Source organism: Moschus berezovskii, chromosome 21 (assembly GCF_049115385.1).
Source record: "Moschus berezovskii isolate FMDL1 chromosome 21, NW_MosBer_1.0, whole genome shotgun sequence".
Taxonomy (NCBI): Eukaryota; Metazoa; Chordata; class Mammalia; order Artiodactyla; family Moschidae; genus Moschus; species Moschus berezovskii.
This window is the reverse complement of record NC_142480.1, coordinates 21,181,392-21,204,883: the sequence shown is the minus strand read 5'-3', so window position 1 is coordinate 21,204,883 and position 23,492 is coordinate 21,181,392.

The window sequence follows — 23,492 nt, the reverse complement described above, 5'->3', positions numbered from 1 at the left end:
TTTGATGTTAGTAACTCAAGGTCAAACAACAACATGCTAGAAAATGTGACTTCATACAGCTATAAACATAGCTAACTTTATAGTCTCTTAAAATTTATCTTCGCATCAACATAATTAACTGGTTTGAACACAGTGGTCAAACTAACAGCAGTGAAATCTATCTGCCATAAAAATCAAGACCGTTGACATTAGATAAGTATGCAAATAAATCAGGCCCCCTACCTCCAAAAGGACCATAAGGAGGTACTACCAAATTTGTCAAATTTTGTCTAAATTTTTCTGGTGATATTAAAGATGTAATCTTAAAGTGAAAGCAACTCTGGAATAAAGATTAGAATAGTAAACATTCATCAGAATACCACAGCTGACATTTCCATACGCAGTACAAATCCTTCAATCATGTGGCTTTTATAAGACAACCGTGAAGCCATGTCAGTGCAATACAATGTTGTTGCTGTTTTGTAAACAACCCATTTCCACTAAATAGCAAATTAAGTACTCTTTTCAGAGGACTAAATGTCAACAAATAAAATGTAAAATGTTTTATTATATATTCATCCACATATGTGGTGATACTGACTTTATTATTTCTGAAAGAAAAGGTATTAAATGTATGTAGTAAAAGAATGAGAAATACATCATTTTACATTAAAATATTAGATCTAACAATAAAGCAAAGTGCTCTGCAATTGCCTCCATTAAGTCAGAAATTTTACGTTTCATCAAAGATGAACTCCCAACCCTTCATTATAGTAAGTTGTCAGTGTATACAATGCTGAAAGCAGTTACACGTGTATATACACACACACACACCAGCTATTGGAACCTGATTCACATGTTCCTTTCATTTTAAATAGAAATAATGCCCTTAAGCCCCCAAAATAGACTCTGGTTGATGGGAAAGCCAAAATATGGAATTCCGAAAATATATGTCAATATGTTAATTTAAAGAATATTTAAAACAAAAATCTCAGGCTGTGACAATCCTAACTCACACCAGCCTGACCTAATAAAATAATAACTGAATCAAATGATAAAAATGTGATAAATATTTTTTCTTTGACAGACATCCAAATTTGCATTTCTGAGAGAACCCTGACTATATAGAACTTTATATTTAGGGATTCTCTCCAGTTCAGTTCAGTCACTTGGTCATGTTCAACCCTTTGAGACCCCATGGAATCCAGCATGCCAGGCTTTTCTGTCCGTCACCAACTCCCAGAGCTTACTTAAATTCATGTCCATCGAATTGGTGATGCCATCCAACCATCTCATCCTCTTCCGTCCCCTTCTCCTCCTGCCTTCAATCTTTCCCAGCATCAGGGTCTTTTCAAATGAATCAGCTCTTTGCATCAGGTGGCCAAAGTATTGGAGTTTCAGCTTCAGCATCAGTCCTTCTAATGAACATTCAGGACTGATTTCCTTTAGGATGGACTGGTTGGATCTCCTTGCAGTCCAAGGGACTCTCAAGAGTCTTCTCCAACACCACATTTCAAAAGCATCAATTCTTCAGCGCTCAGCTTTCTTTATAGTCCAACTCTCACATCCACACATGAGTACTGAAATAACTATAACTACACTAGATGCACCTTTGTTGGCAAAGTAATGTCTCTGCTTTTTAATATGCTGTCTAGGTTGGTCATAGCTTTTCTTCCAAGGAGCAAGTGTCTTAAGGATTCTCTTTGGGGGTTGCAAAGGAGTCAGACATGACTGAGCAACTAATGCTTTAGCATGGGAAATGAACTTGAAAAGAACAAGGATAACCAGGATGGAACAAGAAGTATGTGGAAAAAAAAACTAGAAACAGCAGAGTACAAAACTGGTGAAGTCAAGAGCATTTTGACTTGGTAATTTCTGACATTTAATTCTCCCCCACCTTTTTTAACCACAAATGATATTCTGACAAGCCAAACAGTTACAAAGATCCAAGATTCACTTGCTAGGATAGGGTTTTTATCTCCTCAATTTTCTAAATGATTTCTTTTGCTTCTCCTTGCAAAAGTCTTCTTTAAAACAAAAGCAACCTTATAGTTTAAGATGAAATCCCTCAGTATTAAATGCTAATTTATCAGATGGTTATAAAATTGCAATACCATCAACTTGAGCAATAATGAATCCCCATAGTCTCTGATTTCACAAGGAACCTGACATATCATTGGAAAGAAATGAAGAAGCATAATCAAATGTCATTGTTAATGATATTCAATTATTCCATTTGTGACCTGAGCTATTATAGCTATCTCCTAATAATTGCAACTCATCCATTGGGAAAGCCAACTTCAAACATTATCATAGCTTAAAGGTCACTTGGAAAGTATGCAATTATAACAAAGTTTTGTGATAGTTATGGAAATCAATTAGTTTTTTTATACCTAGTCCCAGATGATATTTGTTCTTTAAAGAATAAATCATAGAATATGAATTAAGTATATTGTATTCACAGTGCTTTTCCTATCCCTCACACATTTTTGAAAAGAAAATCAAGAACAAATTTTCCTTATATAATTCTCTTTCCCGCCAACCATCTTTCTTTTCAAAACAGCTGCTGCCATCAGTGATTCTCTTTATCATGAGCTGTGCTTAGCCACTTAGTCATGTCCAACTCTTTGCAACCCCATGGACTATAGCCTGCCAGACTCCTCTGTCCATAGGGATTCTCCAGGCAAGAATACTGGAGTGGGTTGCCATACCCTCCTCCAGGGCATCCTCCCAACCCAGGGATTGAACCCGAGTCTCCCACATTGCAGGTGTATTCTTTACTGTCTGAGCCACCATGAACCTGCTATAATTTGTAGCAGTGACAGCAACTTCCTTCCTCACTTCTTTCCCTGCCCCTCACCTCTCTCTCTCCTCTTGGATTTAGTGCTGCAATGCTCCCAGGCATCCAGTTTGCCCCCAACAGTAAAAGGGAAAAGAGCAGTGACTCAGAAAGCAGTACTCCATTCTTTACTAGCCTAAACAAACAAACAAACAAAAAAACCATTTTCTTGGCCTTTCCTTAATATGCTAAATTCAAGATGGAAATATAAGAATAAACAAAACTTGAAAATAAACTCCACTATCACATTTAGTGATAATCTACCCATGGCTTAGATGGTAAAGTGTCTGCTTGCAATGCAGGAGACCCGGGTTCGATCCCTGGCTCGGGAGGATCCCCTGGAGAAGGAAATGGCAACCCACTCCAGGACTCTTGCCTGGAGAATCCCATGGATGGAGATTCCTGGTGCAGGCTACAGCCCATGGGGTCGCCAAGAGTCAGACACAACTGAGCGACTTCGCTTTCATGATCACATTTAGAGCTCCACAATAACTACCATTTCTTACAAACTTTCTATGTGTCAAGCACTGTGTTAGGTGCCTTCAGTTCAGTTTAGTTCAGTTCAGTCGCTCAGTCGTGTCTGACTCTCCATGACCCCATGAATCACAGCACGCCAGGCCTCCCTGTCCATCACCAACTCCCGGAGTTCACTCAAACTCATGTCCACAGAGTCAGTGATGCCATCCAGCCATCTCATTCTCGGTCGTCCCCTTCTCCTCCCACCCACACACACTTAATTTATCTGTTTCTTTCTTTCTCTACATTTTATTTTCTTCACTGAAAGTTAGCTTACATTGAGGAATTGATAAGAAAGACAAATATCAGGCTACCTATATCCAAACTACTTCTCCTGCAACAACTGCATGACTCCAGGTGACTGGTACTTACCCACTGGATAAGAATTCAGAAGCAGGGAAGCGGTGGAAATATAAGGATCAGAGAGTCCCTGGGAGTCCCTGGGAGTCTCAAATTATTCCTATTCTGAGTCCCAGAATAGAAAGAAAAATAACTCTTGTCTTGGTGATGAGGCTAAAATTAGACTAAACCAAACTGCCCATCAGGCTTTCCAAGTGGCCCTGGGAAGTGGTATCAAACTGCCTGCCAGTGCAGGAGACGCAGGAGACAAGTTTCATCCCTGGGTCGGGAAGATCCCCAGAAGGGGAGAATGGCAATCGACTCCAGTATTTCTGCCTGGAGAATCCCATGGACAGAGGAGCCCGGTGGGCTACAGTCCATGGGGTTGCACAGAGTCAGACACAACTGAAGCAACTTAACACACATGCATGCAAACTGCCCATCAATGAAGGAAGGAGAAGAGATGAGTATAGAGTGGCTGTGAGTTATGTACCCCAAATACAGATTAGAAGAAGAAGCGAACTCAAGATCGTGGAGAAGTGAGAGCAGGCTGGAGCAGTCCGAACTGCCCTGTGTACAGAATGCCAAGGCCTGCTGCAGCTTTTTCTCTACTTTCTTTCAACCAATCTGACTGTTTTCCTCAACAAGTGAACTGAACTGAGCAATTCTTTTACTGCACAGACAATGGAAAAATAACTTTCAGAATGATAAAGAAATGTTGGCACATCAGTTTCCAGGGGGAAAAAAAGCACTGACTCTTATTTTAATCCTTTCTTTGAGAAAAAGTAATACATAACAATAATAAACCTTAAAAATATAAAACTGATGAAAAAAGTAAACACGTATACCTTTTGGTACATTCAAAACAATTCTATATGCTCTTTATAAATGCATATATGTCTTTATAAAAGTATTAAAATAGACTGGAGTTACATTTTTTCCCCTCCAACATAACTTTCTTATAGACAATATTTGTGTAATAAAATAACTGTTCAAGTTAGCCACCTAAGATGCTGGGACTGGGGCTGAGGAGTGAAAGTGAAGGGGAGGGGGACAGGGGAGGGCAGAGAGGAGGAGGAGGAGTAATTCACCCGTCAAGTTGGTCATCAGATATTATTTAGAAAAAAAATCTATAGATAAAAATTTTTCCTTTTATATTTTCTTATTATTTATGTTCCTTTATGTTTTCTTATTACATTTTTATCTTTTTCTTTTTCCAGCTTTATATTCTTGCTTAATTCCCATCTATGAATAAATATAGTATTAGGTTCATCACAAGATTAGGGAAAAATAAGCCCAGCTTGTACAAAAAATGTGATAGCTTTTAATTTTTTAACCTCTTTCTCACAGTTCAGCAAAATCAAACCAACACTGTCCTATTTCACGTGATTTTAATTTTACAATGAAAAGTAGCAGGTAACTGGGACATAAATCAGCTTTGACATTTTTTACCTATTACCTACTGAAGTAAGAAATGGTCACCCACTCCAGTATTCTTCCCTGAAAAATCCCGTGGACAGAGGAGCCTGGCGGGCTACAGTCCATGGGATCACAAAGAGTTGGACACCACTGAGTGACTAAGCATGCACAAAACCTATTAACTATAACTAAAATTCTTAAACCTAAATAAAAGCAGCATTATTGAATAGTTGTTGAGTCAAACATTACCTTATTTGTAACATAAAATATGCAAAGAACATTCTTATGCATAGATTACTGTAAAGAAATGAGAACAGTGCTTGATATCCTTGACAGGCTAGTTCAGTTCAGTCACTCAGTCGTGTCCAACTCTTTGCGACCCCATTGACTGCAGCATGCCAAGCTTCCCTTTCCATCACCAACTCCCAGAGCTTGCTCGAACTAATGTCCATCGAGTCGGTGATGTCATCCAACCATCTCATTCTCTGTTATCCCCTTCTCCTCCTGCCTTCAATCTTTCCCAGCATCAGGGTCTTTTCAAATGAGTCAGTTCTTTGCATCAGGCGGCCAAAGTATTGGAATTTCAGCTTCAGCATCAGTCCTTCCAATGAATATTCCAGGATTGATTTCCTTTAGGATTGACAGGTTTAATCTCCATTCAGTCCAAGGGACTCTAAAGAGTCTTATCCAACACTGCAGTTCAAAAGCATCAATTCTTCGGTGCTCAGCTTTCTTTACAGTCCAACTCTCAAATCCATACATGACTACTGGAAAAACCATAGCTTTGACTAGATGGATCTTTCTTGGCAAAGTAATGTCTCTGCTTCTCAATATGCTGTCTAGGTTGGTAATAGCATTGCTGTCTAGGTTGGTAATAGCATTTCTTCCAAGGAGCAAGCGTCTTTTAATTTCATGGCCGCAGTCACCATCTGCAGCAATTTTGGAGCCCTTTGAGATAAAGTCTTTCACTGTTTCCATTGTTTCCCCATCTATTTGCCATGAAGTGATGGGACAGGATGCCATGATCTGTTCTCTGAATGTTGAGTTTTAAACCAACTTTTTCACTCTCCTCTTCTCTTTCATCAAGAGAGTCTTTAGTTCTTCTTTACTTCCTACCATAAGGGTGGTGTCATCTGCCTATCTGAGGTTATTGATATTTCTCCCGGTAATCTTGATTCCTGCTTGTGCTTCATGAAGCCCAGCATTTTGCATGATGCACTCTGCATATAAGTTAAATAAGCAGAGTGACAATATACAGCCTTGACGTACACCTGTCCCTATTTGGAACCAGTCTATTGTTTCACGTCCGGTTCTAACTGTTGCTTCCTGACCTGCATACATATTTCTCAGGAGGCAGGTCAGATGGTCTGGTATTCCCATCTCTTTTAGAATTTTCCACAGTCTGTTGTAATCCACACAGTCAAAGGCTTTGGCATAGTCAATAAAGCAGAAGTAGATGTTTTTCTGGAACTCTCTTGCTTTTTCGATGATCCAACGGATGTTGGCAATTTGATCTCTGGTTCCTCTGCCTTTTCTAAATTCAGCTTGAAGAACATCTGGAAGTTCTCAGTTCATGTACTGTTGAAGACTAGCTTGGGAGGATTTGGAGCATGATCTTTCCAGCATGTGAAATGAGTACAATTGTGTGGTAGTTTGAGCATTCTTTGGCATTGCCTTTCTTTGGGATTGGAATAAAAACTGACCTTTTTCAGTCCTGTGGTCCCACTGCTGAGTTTTCCGCATTTGCTGGCATATTGAGTACAGCACTTTCACAGCATCATCTTTCAGGATTTGAAATAGCTCAACTGGAATTCCATCACCTCCACTAGCTTTGTTCGTGGTGATGCTTCCTAAGGCCCACTTGACTTCACATTCCAGGATGTCTGGCTCTAGGTGAGTGATCACACCATCATGGTTATCTGGGTAATAAAGATCTTTTTTGCATAGTTCTTCTGTATATTGTTGCCACCTCTTCTTAGTATCTTCTGCTTCTGTTAGGTCCATACCATTTCTTTCATACCAGAAAGAATCTTTCTGGACTATTTCAAAAGAGATGCTTTTGGTCTTAATGTGGTGGGATAGGGTGAATTTCCAATTTCACTGGACAAGTTCAAACATTCAGATTAGATTGCGTATGTGGACGTAACCTGATCCAAGACCAATTCTGTGATGGAGCAGAAGTTTCTACATTTGTTAAATCATTCTGCCATGTCCTCGTCCTTCTCAGAGCCTCCCTCTGTGTCATCATGATTCATACACAAAAGTACAATGACTACATAAATGAGGGCAGCCATTAACGTGAACTATTTCAGAGAACTATGCCTTGAGGAAAGAACTGTTTGCATTAGACACGGTCTTATAATCAGTTCTCTCCCTCCATCACAAAGGGAAGATGGATATTCTTTGGTCAGATGAAAAGTTTATGAGGTTTTGTACTCTCTAAAAAGACATCTTCAAGGCCTTATGTATGTACAATTTAAAATCTTGAGATATTTTATGTTGTAACATATATATTTAATGTGATAATAAAAAAGCTTATTTGCTTCAAAGTCTCTTTTACCCTTGCTTATACAACGGAACAGCTTGATGCTACTGGCTAAATTTTCAAAACTTTCATTATTCATGGCTGCAATGGGAACATGCTCAACTTCCATAGACTTATAAATCAGATTCTAGCAGCAAGTGACACATTCAGGATGAGTAATACAACATCCATATGGAAGCATAGTGTCAGAGATTGAATGAGGTGTTTTCAAATCCCAGCAGGTTTATGTAGTTACAATTGTTTCTACAGTGAAATATTATTCTTATTTTTTTAATTCCAAAAATGGCTAAACAAGTCAAGAATTATTTAGCACACCTGACACAACTACATAAAAGTGCATGAGACCCTTTTAATAAAAGACAGAAATAGTCTTTAATGCTAGTAAAGTGAATTAATAGAAAGTTTAAAAATCATATCTCCAAATGAAAATTCACTTGAATGACACCAAATAGCATTTTACTATACAATCCATAGGGGCTACTTAAAGACTTGTCAGTTCATCGTCATGCTGTTATTGACAGCAGAGTTATTAGGCAGCAGAAACTACTGCAGTAAATAATACTCTAGGGTCAGTGTGAGGAAGTGCTAGAGAAAGGAAAGCCACTGATGGATTTTACTGGATCCTAAAGATTGAAATATAAACAGTGGGTTGAATATCATGTGCACATTACTAGACAACCAAAGAGTAACAATGAAGTGAACTTACACCTCAATCGTGCTTATATTTATCCTAAAAGAACCTCAAATGATGTCTAAAAATAAGTATTTCTAGGTTATAATGTTAGGTGGATCACTGAAGACATACTAAACTATTGGAGAAGAGTCTCAAGTAGTGTTTATACTATTGGGGAAAAATTGCTCCAGATATCATTGAGAAACTGGCTCACTAAAGATATTTACCCACCTTAATCCTAAGTTGTGTCCATATCCAAGATGATGAGGATTTGAATCAAGCTTGATAATTACTAATCTAATTCACATAGCAGTCGATATTTATGACTCAAACCCTTAGGCTAATTTTTACTCTATTAATCACATAAGGATAACAAATATAGTTTCCATTTTACTAAGAGAAATACAACTTCATTTTGATGTATGTTCTTGACCTAGTCCTTTTATACAAATAACTCAGCTTTTTATGATGTTCTGTGAACACTTTCTAAAAGCAGTTTAATTTATATCTAATTGCATGTGACAATAGTGTCTGCTGGTGTTGTTCCAAGTTTGATGTACTAAATGAAGTTCATTTTTGACATTTGGTAGACAGGCATTAATTTAATCAGAGTATAAGAACTTTCAAACTGAAAGAAACTTTATCCCAACTACCCATTTGTGATAAATTTTAGGTGGTCAATGTCTTTTGTGGTCTAACAGTATTGCATATTGCAGGATAATGGGTACAGCTATTTTGCTTTGAAAACTATCCTCGACTCTAATTTGAGCATCACTTTTTCCACTTACTAAGGATCTCTAAGTGTATTTTTTATTTATATTTTTTCTCTGATAGTCAAAAGGCATTGTAGAAAATAATTTCAGTCATTGTTTCTTGTATCCTCTTTTTAAATGCCACTGTTTGAGAAAGGCCCTAATAAGTAATTTCAGAAAATAAATGAAAAGAAATATTTAATTATGTTGTTCATTAGAGGGGAAGAGAAAGGACGTTATCAGTTTTCTCATATTGTAGTATAAGTTGTATTGAGGAGACACAGGGCTCCTCCATCCTCTAAAGGTATTTTCTCATTGTCATTAGTGAAAAAGCGCAGTGGCCAAACCAAGAAAATCACAGGTATTTGCCCTGAAGATTCCTGTATAAGGTGATATTATTCTAGGTGCCCTGTAAATGTCTCCTGAGAAAGTGACAATCATCCTAAAAGACAAGGCAAGGATAAAGAAAAATATGCTCTCTACCTATGAACCTCTTCATTTTTAGAGATTTTGACCTATCACACCCAGATGTGCACAGTACATATTTGTTCAAGGTGGTTGTGACACGAAGACTATGACATGAAGGTCCTTGGCTGTTGCAGCTGGTTTTTTAAATGCATATTTCAACACTTAAGACTTCAGAAAGCATTCCATTCTGCTAGATATTTGTTCACCTGTTCCACAAGCAAATATTAAGTAACATTTCAGCAGGGAGAGAGCCATCAGAATTTAGTATGGAAAAGAATATACAAATACATTATCACAATGTGATAAAAGTTTACATATTAACTCTATGGGAATCCAAAAAAAGTGTTTAAATTTCAAGGAAACAGTTGCATTTAAGCTGTCTCTCTAAAGATAAGTAAGGGGATTTCCCTATAGTTCAGATGGTAAAGAATCTGCCTGCAATGCAGGACACCTGGGTTCAATCCCTGGGTCAGGAAGATCCCCTGGAGAAGGAAATGGCAACCCACTCCAGTAGTCTTGCCTGGAGAATTCCATGGACAGAGGAACCTGGCAGACTACAGTCCATGGGATTGCAGAGTCAGACACGACTAAGTGATTGACACACAAAGATAAGTAAAGGTTCCCTGGACACAAAAGACAACTGCAAAGAAGAGGACAGAGAGAGGAAGATAAAAAACATTTTAGGTGGAGGGAAAATAGTTTTAGATGTATATAGAGAGGAAGAACATAAGGCAGAAGCTCTCTGCAAGAAGTCTGGTGTTCACTGGAAGAGAAAGAACACGTATGGGAATGACAGCTCTTCTTTGAAAAGAAGAGTGCAGTTTGGATATCCCTATCTGGTTCATTTTCCTGAAATGTAATGGAAACCACTGACAAGAAACAAGTAAATCCAGGAAAGGTAGAAATGGTGCTAGCATTCACTCAGAAGTGAAGGCTCCAGAGCTATTCATTAAATTGTAAAAGTGATGCTGAAGCTCTAGGATGGGACACCTTCTGCCAGGTGAGGGAGTGGAACTCTGCTTCATGGCATTTAACACTCTTTCAGGAGAAACAGCAGCACCTGAATATTCTGAGAATGCTGAGTTCTCTCCCTTGCCATTTCCTTTCATGACAGGAAACGAGAGAATGAAATATCACCCCAATTGAGAGAAAGAAAAAGAACTGCTTTCAAGGTATTCTAGGAAGAAGATCAAGTTACCTGTATCATATCAGATTAAAAAAGACTGTCTAGTCAGAACCACCCAAGCTTGAGTAAGGTAAAATGAAATGGCATGGATATTACACAAACATATTACAGCAAAGAACGTGTATGCAAAACCAAAGAAAAGAAACCAAGCTGTAAGAAAAACATAATTTAAACAACAGAGTAAAACAATACAATTCAATTAATGGCTTCATGTCATAAAAACAATTTAAGAAAATCAATTTTTAACAAAGAGTCCAAAGACTAGTTGATAAAAGAGTGAGATGAGATAATTTAATTTGAAACAAGGAACAGAATAGACACAGCTAAAAGTCATAACACAGAAAAGGGATAAGATCATCACAGTGCCTTCAAAACTAAATGCCAGAGTAAAATTATTAGCCAAAAGTAATAGAAATAGAATACAAAAATTATCCAACACAAGGGTAATGTGTTGAAATATGGGGTTGGCCAAAAAGTTTGTTCAAGTTTGTCCATAACATCTTATAGAAAAACCCGAATAAATTTTTTGATCAACCCAACAGAATTCAGTGAATGAAACAGAAGATTCATAAAGGTAAAATAAAATAAGATATTTGGAAAATGGAGAAACAACTGAGCATGTAGATCAAAAACAGCACACTGTGTTCTAGGAAATTTTGAAACAAAACACTAAATTCTAAAACAAATCCAGTTTTTTTTAATTAAAAAAAAAACAACTTTAGAATCAGGCAAACTAAAACCAAGTAGGGGGAGGGGGTATGGACCATCTTCACAAAGTAAAAGATGGCAAGTTGCGTCTGTAACATCAGATGCTGGAAGATACGGAAGCACTGTGTTTAAGATCAGTAAGAACGTGTATCCCAAAAACATAACTCAAATAATACAGTAGCCATGGACATTTCTTAGAAAGTTTACCTAACGGTGAAATTCAACAGATTGGCGATGGATAGATATAAAGATCTTCAAAATAAAGTGTTTGTAATAAAGAGACTGGTAGTGGATTAAATCAGTTTAAATATAAAACCAATGATAAGCAACCATGGGAGTTGTAATTATTATAGCCATTCAATGCAAAAACAACAATATAACTAATAAAACTCAGGAGGGAGGCAAAATAGTGTACAAATTATGACTGCTAATTTTTTCATCTTTCAAAGCAGGAAATCAAAACAGTTGTTTTTAATGGCTTCAACCTTTGAAAATTACCTTTTTCCATCCTTAAAGAGATTCAGTTCAGTTCAGTTCGGTCGCTCAGTAGTGTCTGACTCTTTGCGACCCCATGAATCACAGCACACCAGGCATCCCTGTCCATCACCAACTCCCGGAGTTCATGCAAACTCATGTCCACAGAGTCGGTGATGCCATCCAGCCATCTCATTCTCGGTCGTCCCCGTCTCCTCCCGCCCCCAACCTTTCCCAGCATCAGAGTCTTTTCCAGTGAGTCAACTCGTCGCATGAGGTGGCCAAAGTATTGGAGTTTCAGCTTTAGCATCAGTCCTTCCAATGAACACCCAGGATTAATTTCCCCCAGAATGGACTGGTTGGATCTCCTTGCAGTACAAGGGACTCTCAAGAGTCTTCTCCAACACCACAGTTCAAAAGCATCAATTTGGGTCCTTGTTGAAATCCGCTGCGTCGGGCGGACACTTGGACCCCAGCTAGCTGGAAATAAACCTCGCTGTGTGTCTTGCATTATCGTGAGTGTCCTCTGTTCCTTTGAGGGAAGGGCGACTCCGGACTCTAACATTTGGGGGCTCATCCAGGATCCCAAGACCCCTCCTCAAAGAGACAGACAACCTCCGATACCGAGGTTTACACAAAAGCCGCGGCAGGAGGTTTGGCCACCTCCTAGAGGGGAGGACTGAAACAGGTCCTCGACCGGAGAGACTGAAGCAGGTCTGCCCGGTCCCAACTGAGAATTCTCGTGGAAAGGGAGGAGAGGGTTACGACCCCGGAGGCTCCATTACTGGAAGTCGTGGGAGACGTCCCCGACGAAGGGGTGCCTGAACGACGTCCACAATGGACACCATTTGGAACCCTAGGTAAGGGCCCTGAGTGTTGTGTGAATGAAACGGCGCCTGTGAATGTGGTGTGGCGGACCGGCCAGTGAGTGTTAAAAAGCTCGGTTCGAATTTGTGTGTTTGCTGGAATTGTATCCCTTGTCTTTTTCTGGCTCTGCAAGGTCTGTTCAGGGGCAAATTGATCACCATAGCCGGCATAAGGCCGAGGCCCAGCATTCGTGCTGGAAGGCAGCTGGCTCTGCGGGAGAGAGGAGGTCTCTCCCGATCCGGAATCTGGTGGGCAGTGGACGCCCTTCAGTAAGGTTACTTTAAACTGCAGGAAGCCTCAGAGGTCTCAGAAACCTAGTAGTGTGTTTTCAGCCAACGTTTGTCTGCCCTCCGTTTGTCGTGTTATCGTGTGTGCCGGCATTGTCTCTGTCTCTCTCCTGTGTCTTTTCTCTCCCGTAATCTATTCTGTGGTCATGGGTCAAGGAAGCTCAGTAGCTGTTACAGGCGCTCTTCACTATGGAAGAATGGGAGCGGATTCTATCGGAAGAATGGGAGCGGATTCTATCGGAAGCTCGGAAACATGTCCCGGGTGTGGATGGGAGGCCCACCATGCAGCCGAACCTAATTGATGAGGGATTTCCATTGACCCGGCCCCAGTGGGACTTTGAGCGCACAGAAGGTAGGGAGCATCTCCGAGTGTACCGCCTGACTCTTATGGCAGGCCTCCGAGCAGCTGCCCGGAGACCAAGGAATTTGGCTAAGATAAAGTTGTTCAGGGATTGGTTTTGGCTATGGAGATTAAATGAAAATTACGCTGCGAATACAATCCCCAGAGCTCGGGTCAAGTAAAAAGGATGAATCGGACCCTAAAAGAAACATTGGCAAAATCGGCACTAGAGACTGGCGGGGACTGGGTGGCTCTCCTTCCTTATGACCTTTTATTGTTTATGGGGTCCCTCCACCGACCCCCTATAGAATCGGTCCAACTGTTTTTATAAACTAGTAAATTTTATATTGTAATATCTAATTCATGACTAAAGACTCGCACTGTGTCTGTCTTAATACGTCTTGGTATGTCTGTCTCTGAGTAATATTTTTGAAGTTAATTTGTAAATGAGCTCTATTTAATTGGCTTTAAAAAGGGTAAGCACTTACAAATCAAACAATTCTAAATTAAATAATAAATTCCAGGTTCATGTAAACTGGAAAATATTCAGTATTAAATGCCTGATATTAATGTTTGTTGATCTATATAATATAGACATGTCTTAGAGTAATTCTGGTATTTATGTTCACCAATCTATAGAATGCTAATATAAAGGTCAATTCTTGGTTGCTTAAGAGAAGTAAGATGTGTGTGTTCAGTAAAGAAGTTATGAAGAATGAAGTTACATTTTATGAAGGAAAAAGGTAGTAGGTCTAACTTACAGTTGGCTGTTTCAGGATGGGAGAACAAATGGGTACAGAAAATGATAAAATGGTTTTGTGGAAAGTGGACACCAAGGAAAGAGTTTTGTGTGTAAATAACCGTTTTCTTGAGATGTTAAACTGCATTTGACAATAGATTTAAGTTTATTTGCCTCTTAAATGGTCTGTTCCATATTTGCCTCTGAAATCCTATATTGTTACTATGGCTGAGTGAATAGCTATTGTTTCACAGTGACCTATAATCCCATCTGACTAAGTGCTCTAAACCTTTCTGATATTTGTTGACAAAACTTTCTAAATCAATCTGCAGCACTTTTGGCTTCTAGCTGACTTTGGGATGCTTCAGAGGGCCCCTGAAACATCCCAAAGGGAGATATTACACTAATTGGGTTCAACTTCCATGTTAAATTACATGGGAAGTATTGTCAAGTGAATGATAAGTCTCGGGTATATTGTATGGTATATGTTAATAATACAGATATCCTAGAAACAATTTATATATAAATTCTGATATATTCAGGTAAAATGTTGCCGTAATTCTGGTTACTATCTTAAAGTGTTGTAAACCTGATGACTGTACAAAGATTAACAAAAAGACCGAATGAACTGGCAAATATGCTTATAACTTTTATGGTTTCTGAAAAATTACTGGTTTGAATCTGTGTTTTCTAATAGTAATTTGGTAAAATGGTATTTAAGAGACAAATTGAAGCATTTAACATTTTTCTCTGTCTGACCCCTTCAGAGACTGGAAACTCTTAGGCTTCCAGTAACTTTATCAGATAAACTAAGAAGGTTATCTCACTAACAGGTACAGAAATCTCAGTTTTGGAGACCTTAAGAAAGGGAGGAATTCACTCACATCTGTTAGGCAAAATCTGTGATAAGCCTTTGAGATGACTTTCCTAGCCCTGAAAGGTTTTAAAGTCAAGTTAAAGACTCCATAAAAGTTTCAGCAAAGCAAAAAAAAAAAAAAGAAAAGTCTATGGTTATATAAATAATCAGGTCAAGTTTATTGAGAACAGATCTATTTTGTAAACAAGTCTTAATCTGGTTATATTTGATAAAAATGAGGGTGATTTTAGGGAGAAAAAGATGTTTCAATGAATGTTGAATCCCAGTTTGTTAATGGAAGTCTGTATCTACTAAGACTCATTTCCTGAATGATCTTTGCTGTTATGTGATATTAATACGGGATTTGGTTGAGTTCTTAAAGAGCACCCTAGGTTTGTTTCTGAAGCTTGTCTCAGTGATCTATCTTTGGATGAAGATCAGATGCCTTATGACCTGCAACTAGGACTGGAAAAAGACATAATTTAAGGGACTGTCTCCAACCTGGATGGAAGGACTTTTTTCAGAAGAAACTACACTACACCAGGATGAGAAGACGACGACATCAGAGGTAGACAGCTTCCCCAAGATGCTGGACCTGATTCGTATGATTATTTATAATGTTTTCTTGACTTCTTAGACCTCTGCATATAAATCAAATGCTTTTCTACCATAGGCCTGATCCTATGCTAGTTTTAGAAATTAATCCAATTGTCGGGTTTGTAGACATGTAAAAGTTCATTCTGCTTATACAAAAACTCTGTTAGACTTGTGCCATCCTAATGTCCTTAAACCATGGCAACAGTTTGCTTCTAAATTGGAAAATTAAAAAAATAGCTGGAAATCAGAGTCAGGGCTATGGGAAATCCAAGATGGCTGCTTGGCTTTTCCCAGCTCCCTGACAAACCTCATTTTTTATTTGATGGGTTAAAGCCTTCCTGGCTACAGTGTTAATGCCTCCATAATGAAAAATCATGGAATATTAAGTTTGTAAATTGTTAAATTAAGTTTCTAGTTTTGTTAATGTCTAGTATTTACTAAGACTCACTGCTGAAACAGTTCCTTGTTACGTGATACTGCTAAAAGATTTAACTAAGTTATTAAAAAGGATACTCTAGGTTAGTTTCTAAGGCTTATCTCAGTAACCAATCTTCAGATAAAGGTCAGATGCTCCATAATGTACAACCAGGAGATTAACACCAGGCTATAGTCATTTAACAAATGAAGTCAGGTGACTTGGGGTATACCAGGCTTTATCTAAGAAAAGTTCTTGACTTATAATTCTTATTTTACTCTTAACTGCTAGCTATGGCTATATTATTTTCTATGTCACTTGTTTCACTGAGCCTGTGATATAATGCTGATATGCAGTTCCGTATGAGATCAATAATTGTAATAGTGTGACTCTGGGTATGAGAAAAAGCAACAAGAGGGAATATTTTCCTGGACCAGGAGGCTAGAAAGACAGTGGTCCAGAGACTTTTGCTACTTGCAAGGCCTGGTCCAATTTTAGCACACTGAGTGGCCCATCGCTTCCCTAGACCTGGGAATGAGCCTTCCCAGCAACGTGGGACACAATGGCCATGAAATGGTGTCACATGGTCAGATATGTGGCTATGAAGGGACCCTGCTGACTGGAAGTTGGTACTTGCCAGCTGCCTCTACAAAGATTACATCATGACCATTGCAAGCTGCTGACCTTCAACACCCCCTGAAAGAAGTTCAGGGTGAAAATCAGGAATGAGGCATTCTGTGCTCTGAAAAAACTGGCAGAACAGGCCTTCAGATAGTCAGATCTTTTCAGAAAAAGGTTTTATGAGTTCCAATTCTTGCATCTTCTCATACCTAGAAAAACACTGACGTCATTAATGGTGACATCTGCTTTGGCTATTAAAAAAATTTTACTATTAAAACTCAAAATAGAGTAGCTATGGGGCTTCCCTGGTGGCTCAGAGGTTAAAGCGTCTGCCTCCAATGCGGGAGACCCAGGTTTGATCCCTGGGTCGGGAAGATCCCCTGGAGAAGGAGATGGTAACCCACTCCAGTATTCTTGCCTGGAGAATCCCATGGACGGAGAAGCCTGGTAGGCTACAGTCCATGGGGTCGCAAAGAGTCGGACACGACTGAGCGACTAAGCGGAATGGAACGGATGGTTCAGACATCCTGGGAAATAATTATTTCCCAGATATCCTGAAAAATAATATTATGGGTGTGATTTCAGATTAGACGCTGTGACCTAATGTAGAATTTAATGCTCCTGTAATGCATTTTTGCTTCTGTACTTTGCTTGCTGCTTGTAAAACCAAAGTTACTCCATTTTAAGATAAGGTTGTTTTTAAGTAAAGATTCCTAAAATTGTTTTTGAGGAAGGATGTATAATGATCCCTGGATCAAACTCTACCCACGGAGGAAGATTCCTCCGTTTGAACAACAGAAAAGGGGGGAATGTAAGAATAGGTTAGCATAAGAACGGCCATCTTAGAGGCCGGAAAAACCATTTTTACTGAGTACATGACTTGAGGGAAGAAGAACTAGATAAAACCTGGAAGACAAGTTAATCTTAAGTACCAGGAAGGCAAGTTAATCTTAAACACCAAGAATGTGGGCGGCTTTGACACTGAAAATTAGGTAAACAGGTCTGATAAACTTATCTCCTTAAGACCCCAGGAGAGAGATAGGCACAGCTGTGTGTGTGTGTAATAAAAAAATTCCTGTGAGTTAGGTAATTACAAATATCATCATTTGAAAATGCTATATAACCCCTTGGCTCTGAGTGCTTGGGGTCCTTGTTGAAACCCGCTGCGTCGGGCGGACACTTGGACCCCAGCTAGCTGGAAATAAACCTCTCTGTGTGTCTTGCAAAAAAAAAAAAAAGCATCAATTCTTCGGCGATCAGCCTTCTTCACAGTCCAACTCTCACATCCATACATGACCACTGGAAAAACCATAACTTTGACTAGATGGACCTTTGTTGGCAAAGCAATGTCTCTGCTTTTTAATATACTATCTAGGTTGGTCATAACTTTCCTTCCAAGGAGTAAGCGTCTTTTAATTTCATGGCTGCAATCAGCATCCGCAGTGATTTTGGAGCCCAAAAAAATAAAGTCTGACACTGTTTCCACTGTTTCCCCATCTTACTTAAGAAATAAAGTCTCTATGTTAAAGAAATATATATTTGAATTTCAACAATTAATTTTACTCATTTATTTTTATACTTTTAAATTCAAGCAAAATTAACAATACCAATCATTTGGAAAATACCATAAATAATATGACTTTATTTTTATTAAAGTTTTTCTATCTTCTATCCACATGTAAGATAGTTAGAATAAGAGTTACTATGGCAGAAAGTGAAGAGGAACTCAAAAGCCTCTTGATGAAAGTGAAAGAGGAGAGTGAAAAGGTTGGCTTGAAGCTCAACATTCAGAAAACAAAGATCATGGCATCTGGTCCCATCACTTCATGGGAAATAGATGGAAAAACAGTGGAGATAGTGTCAGATTTTATTTTTTTGGGCTCCAAAATCACTGAGGATGCTGATTGCAGCCATGAAATTAAAAGACGCTTACTCCTTGGAAGGAAAGTTATGACCAACCTGGATAGTATATTGAAAAGCAGAGACATTACTTTGCCAATCAAGGTCCGTCTAGTCAAGGCTATGGTTTTTCCCGTGGTCATGTACGGATGTGAGAGTTGGACTATGAAGAAGGCTGATCGCTGAAGAATTGATGCTTTTGAACTGTGGTGCTGGAGAAGACTCTTGAGAGTCCCTTGGACTGCAAGGAGATCCAACCAGTCCATTCTAGAGGAGATCAATCCTGGGTGTTCATTGGAGGGACTGATGCTAAAGCTGAAACTGCAATACTTTGGCCACCTCATGTGACGAGTTGATTCACTGGAAAAGACTCTGATGCTGGGAAAGGTTGGGGGCGGGAGGAGAAGGGGACGACAGAGAATGAGGTGGCTGGATGGCATCACCGACTCGATGGACATGAGTTTGAGTGAACTCCGGGAGTTGGTGATGGACAGGGAGGCCTGGTGTGCTGTGATTCATGGAATCGCGAAGAGTTGGACACGACTGAGCGACTGAACTGAACTGAACTGAACTGAATGAGAACTTCTAGGAGATGTGATGGGAGGAAAAGGACTACACTTTCCAGCATTGATTAGATAACTCACAGCTATCATTTTTACAACCAATATGCCAAGATGCTAGCAGTGGCTAATTCTGGATCCCGGGATTATGGATTTATTCATTCATCTATTTAAAAATCTTTATTAAGCATCATTATGTATAATGTACTGTCCAAGGTGCTGAAAATACAACAGCCAAGGAAACAAATTCCTTTTCTTCAAGGAGCTTTAAGGAAGGGAGAACAGACAAAGACCACATCGAAAGTAAACATGTACTACGTTAGGAAGTGATAAGATGAGCTATGAAGAAAAAGGTCTGTCTAAGAGCCCCAGTTTGCTAGGGCCAGTCCTACTTTATGACTCTTGTTTCAACTTCCTAACTGACTGGGGTTCCTTTTCGATCTCAAAAGTATCCTGTTTTGGATGATAAATCAGATATTTACTCCAGGGGAGGGTGAGATGAAATGCTCTAGAATCAAAGAGTGGCTAGAAACGTCCTCATGATAAGGTAATATTTGAGCAGATACTTGAAGAAGGGAAGGAGCAAGTCATGGTGATATCTAGGGAAGGAGTACTCCAGGCAAAAGGAGCAGCAGGGACAAAGACCTTAAGTGAGGATATGTTTGACATCTTCCAAGACCACAGAGAAAACCCAGGGGTAGGGAGGTAGCAGGTGAGGTCAGAGGGGTTGGGCAAAGAGTTGAGAGACAGTGGGACAGTAACAAAAAGCCTCTCTTGTAAGCAGATTGCCTTGAATGAGGCAAGATGTTAAGAGAGGATTTTGAGCAAGGAACGATTTGACCTGACTCATATTTTTAAATAATCTGGCTTCTGGATCATAGGGAGGCAAAGATAAAAACAGAATAAGGAGGCTATTGGAATACTCCAGGTGAAGAACTGAAGGTTGTAGTGGTGAAAGCAGTAAGAATGGGAATAAAATAGGATGGATGATTGCTATTGTTCTTCCTTGTACTTTCCTGTATCTTTTAAATTTAATAAAATTAACATTTTAAAAGAGTCATGGTAAAAGCTTCAAGAGACATTTAGTAGACTCTAACAAGTTAATGACCATTTGAAGGAGGTGAAAGAGGGACCGTGCTTTAAGATTATCAAGTTTTTGGCTTCAGCAGCCAAGAATCATGCCACCATTAACCGAAACAGGGGATGCCAAAGATGAAATAAGCATGTGGTTATCAGAACACTGAATTCAAGGGCCCACAAAGCAGAGCTAACCAGGCATTAGCCAAGCAGCAATCATACACAGGAGTTTACGAAAGTCCTCTGGGTCTGGGAAAAAGAGTTAAGGAGTCATCAACACAGAAGTTATCGTTGAAGTTACGTGGGCATGACTGAAAGAGAATGTGGACACAAGGGAAAGAGAATGAGGCCATGGAAGAAGCGAAGTCTGTATACTGGACAAGAACACGGTGAACTGGAAGGAGGTGCAGAAGGAAATGATGTTTTTGAAGGCCAAGGAACAAAGACCTCCTCCGGAGCGCCAGACTTCACATGTCACTTTACCTGACAGAATATAATCCAGCCCAGAGAAAGAGGTTTGCAAGCATTTAAGCCCCTATTTCGGAGAAGGAAATGGCACCCCACTCCAGTACTCTTGCCTGGAAAATCCCATGGATGGAGGAACCTGGTGGGCTGCAATCCATGGGGTCGCGAAGAGTTGGACACGACTGAGAGACTTCACTTTCACTTTTCACTTTCATGCATTGGAGAAGGAAATGGCAACCCACTCCAGTGTCCTTGCCTGGAGAATCCCAGGGATGGGGGAGCCTGGTGGGCTGCCATCTATGGGGTTGCACAGAGTCGGACATGACTGAAGCGACTTAGCAGCAACAAGCCCCTATTTAAAAATGGAACTTTGTTGCTGCAAGTTCTTTTTCACTGTAAACTTGATAAAGAGATAAAATATGACTGTGCCCGTGATGCTACTTTAGTATTTATTTTATAATTTCTACAGTCTTTTGTCTTATTTTAAGTGATCCTTTATAAAAGACTTTTTGAACACTGTAGACTATATAAGCTATATTATAATACCTGCTTCAAAATATAATCTTCATTTATAGCTTATTAATCATCTCAGTCTTCCATAATAATATTCTTGCCTTAAACAGTGTTATCCTGAACTAATATGATTCAGATTTGGTAAGACTACAGATGTTCCTCCTGCAACTCTGAATGGAGAAACAAAAGTCTATAAAATCTTACTTGGGTTCTATCTATTCCACTGCAATACAACGACAAGCTCATATATTGCTGTTTTTATTTGTCATGCTTAACACTAAGGCTATCAGATATTTTTTTGACTGGAATTTTCCTTTATTTTGACTTTAATAGCTACTTAAAACCCAGTTTTTTCCTCAGTCAATCTGTGATTGGTGGGGCATGGCAAGGAAAAGGATACACTGGCAAAGAGCCTCCTGTCTTTCACTCATAAAACATACTTATGATGAAAAAAGGTGATAAAATAGGAAAGTATGAGCTCTTCTCACTGATGTTATTCCATCCACACATCTGCAAAGCCTCAGCCCTCAACTGTTCACCCTCGGGAAGAAATCGGCAAGGCAAATTTCTCATTTTCCTAATTTCAAGGTGACTGAAGCCCCTAGAGTCTCCTATTAATGCTGTTCATGGACGTTTAGGATTTACACTCTTCGGGAAATAGACAATTCATACATTTTAACACTCAAATCAACCTTGAGTGCCCTTCTATCCTTCTTCAAGTAATAAAGACACGATGATCAATTTTGCACATTTTCTCACTGGCATCTTACATGGGCTGTGAAAGTTTAATAGGGTTCTATTTCTGAAAATTATGCTATGTTGATACCCAAGGAATTGGAAAGGTGAATCATTCATTCTGTTGCTTAGGGAGATATCTCCAGATAAAAAGAAGCTGAGCTCCCTTCCAAATCTAAAAGTTTCTTTCAAAATGTCCTTTATTGAACATATCATTGCTCACCAGGTACCCCTAAATCATCCCTTCTCTTCTTAGAGGACAATTTCAAGCTAGTAAATCTGTAAGTGAGCATCCTTTGTATGAAGACATTTTTCTCCTAGCAGGTTTGTCTCTTTATCAAGTGATATTCTCTTTACTTGGTCACAGTGTTGATTTTCCCACCTGTGAAACCATTCCTACCACTTGACCAATGGATGTACTTTTGTGTACACCCACTTTCTTCAGCCAGAAAAAAAAAGATATGCGTACTGCATAAAACGGCATTGCAATAAAATTAAACGCATGTACTGGCTCGGCAGTAGATCTGCAGACGATCAGTATTACCCGAGAACTTCTGAGAAGCTATAAATTCTCACTCCCTTCCCAAATCTAGTGAATCAGAATATCTCGAGGAAGAGCCCAGTTAGCAAAGGCTTAACAAGCCCTCCAGGTAATTCTGATCAAGTTAAAGTTTGAGAAGCACTAAATATTAAAATCACCGGGGGCATTTGCTTTTTTTAATGAGAATGTGCAGAGGAGGTGAATGGGGCATATCAGGCTAATTAAATCAAAATCTCTGAAAACTGGGAGCTGGGCCTTCAAATGTTTTAAAAGCTCCCAGAGGTGTGTTCTAATGCACAGCAGATTTGAGAGCCACTGCAGTAGAGACATCCTATCTTAAATGGTGAAAATCACTCTGACTTGCATAAAACAATTTACTGGTTTTGCAATCTACTAGTTATATTTATTTAGGTGCTTATTTTATCTTACCCAATTAGCTTGAGGTGAGAGTCCAAGTATTATTCATATTTCATCCCCTGAAGTGCTGAGCACAATCTCATGCAACTAAATTTAATGAGAACACAGTTCAATATCTACTTCACAAAGCACCATCCTGTCTGCGCCTCACAACACACCTCTGAAACAGGGAGGTCATTCTCAGTTTTTTTCTTTTTTTAAATAGAGCTCACAGAGGGTAACTGACTTATTTTCTCACAGTTAATTACAGCAAAACCTAAACTACCTACCCAGAGATCTTTTCACCTCTAAATGTTTCTCCTCTCCAACTTCTAACTGGGATGCAGTTTCCCTACAGAGGGTCTTCTCACTTTCTGTTAAACGAGCCTCTTCAATCCCACCTCACCACTGTCACTACTGGTCCAGTATGTATGCTTTTCAAAGGCATCCTTTAACTTCAGAGAGTTACACCTCTTTTTATCCTGCAGAGACATGAGGCATCATTGATTTCAAGATGCTCAAATGCTGAGGCTGAACACGAAAACAATCTTCACCCAAAAAGTTCTGGAAAGGAGGAAAGTAGGTAATAAAATATCTCTTAGCTCACTGGTCTTTACCATTGATAGTTCTCAAAGGAAAGGAAATCATCAAGTGGATATGACAGTACACATTTTTTTCTACACAGA